Source organism: Carlito syrichta, unplaced genomic scaffold (assembly GCF_000164805.1).
Source record: "Carlito syrichta isolate Samal-C Ts95f unplaced genomic scaffold, Tarsius_syrichta-2.0.1 Scaffold305827, whole genome shotgun sequence".
In the NCBI taxonomy this organism is placed as follows: domain Eukaryota; kingdom Metazoa; phylum Chordata; class Mammalia; order Primates; family Tarsiidae; genus Carlito; species Carlito syrichta.
In genome coordinates, this window is record NW_007249923.1 from 59230 (window position 1) to 60886 (window position 1657).

Consider the following 1657-nt stretch of genomic DNA (forward strand, 5'->3'; position numbering starts at 1 on the left):
CCGGGTGGCAGGGGCGTGGCGGGAAAGTCTGACGCCGAGGCTCGCGGGGGCGGGCCAGGGGGCCGGGGCGAAAGCGGGCCGGGCGCACTGGGGCCGGAAGGCGGCCGCGGGACCCGCGCTGGAGGGTGAATGGGAACGGGCAGTGGGTGAGGAGCGTGGAGGGCACGACCCCGCGGGACGCGGGAAGAGCTCGGGCCGGAGGACGCTGCCCTCGCCGGCGGCGCGTTCTCGCATCCCTCTGGTTCTGCTGGGCTGGAGTAACTTGTCGGGGTCTGCGCGCTCCGAAGGCCCTTCTGTGTGTGTCCCTGCCCATCTGTGTGTATCTCTGTGTCTGTGTCTCTGCTCCGCGCCCCGTGTCTCCTGCGCTGTGTCACGGTCTCTGTCCACGTCTGCCCCTTCAGTGTCTGCCTTTTCGTCCCTGTCTCATGCCCGGCCCCTGTGGCTGTGTGCGCCTGTGTCTCGTCTCCCGATTCGAGGCATTTTGGTCTCTCCTAGGAGGGGTCCTAGTAACTGGGCCGGCGCAGCGCACCCCAGGGCGGACACCCGCCCCCGTCAGCCCCGCTGCGGGCGCGGAAATCCAGACTCAGCGCCCGCCGCGTCCTGCGGCTTCCCCGGCCCCGGCGGCCGGCGCCGCGATGGCTGTGTAGGAGGAATGAATGGCGGCGTCGCGGGGGGCGGCTCGGGGAAGCCCGGAGCCCTCGAGGACGCGGCGAGCAGGGTGCCCCGAGGGAGTGCGGGAGGGACGGCGGGCGCCCCCCGCCCTTGTTGCTGGAGACCACGGGTGAGTTCTGGACTCGTGGGCGCGAGCACGCCCTCTTCCCCCTCACCTCCCGCCCCGCCTTGCCTGGCCGTCAGCCGCTTGCAAGCGCGCGGGAGTTGTGGCGCAATCACTGGCCTTGGCGGGGAGGGGTGTCTCACATTCGGCGACAGTGACGGCAGCGCTGATAAGGGTACCGATCACCTGTACGTTCGGTCCACGCCCCGGGCAGAGGCACTTTCCCCCTCGTTCGGCCGAGTCGCACAGCTGGGGAGGCTGCCTGGTGCCGGGTCTCCCTCCAACGCCTTATCAAGCGCTAGTCCCAGGGACACAGAGCAAGGCAATGGTGGTTGCCCTCGGGGAACCGGATGGGGGGGGTGCTAACCTCACTCAAGGCGCGGGCCTGGGGGCCCATCCCTGTCGAGGCCTCCTCTGCTCTGTCCTGGTCTCTGGAATGAGAGCCCCCGCAGGAGGTGGAGGCCCAGCCTTGAGTGAGAGGAGCTCCGACACTGGAAGAATAATAAAAGCGGAAGCTCAGAGTCACAAGGAGAGAGTCCAGAACATTCTACTCCCACTCAAAGTCCAGCAGGGGGTTCAATCCCGACTCGCACTTTCTGAGTGACCTTGAACTGAAGCACCCATAATTATGTTTTTATTTATTTTTTATTGTTTTGAGTCAGAGTCTCCTCTGTCGCCCAGGCTGGAGTGCGGTGGCAAACTCATGGCTACCACAGCCTCGACCTGCTGAGGTCAGGCCATCCTTCCACCTCAGCCTTCTGAGTAGCTGGGACTACAGACACGTGCCACCACGCCCAGCCATAATTATGGTTTTAAAAAAATTAATTCACGCCGGGCTCGGTGGCTCAGCCTGTAATCCCGCACCTTTGGGAGGCTGAGGTG

General features: G+C 65.4%; 1 protein-coding gene across 2 annotated transcripts in view; it reads left to right on the top strand.

The window, feature by feature from the left end:
• The window catches only part of ECE2 (endothelin converting enzyme 2), a 41206-nt gene that overhangs the window by 11944 nt on the left and 27605 nt on the right, over window positions 1-1657 (top strand). The gene's annotated exons all lie outside the window — the stretch shown is intronic.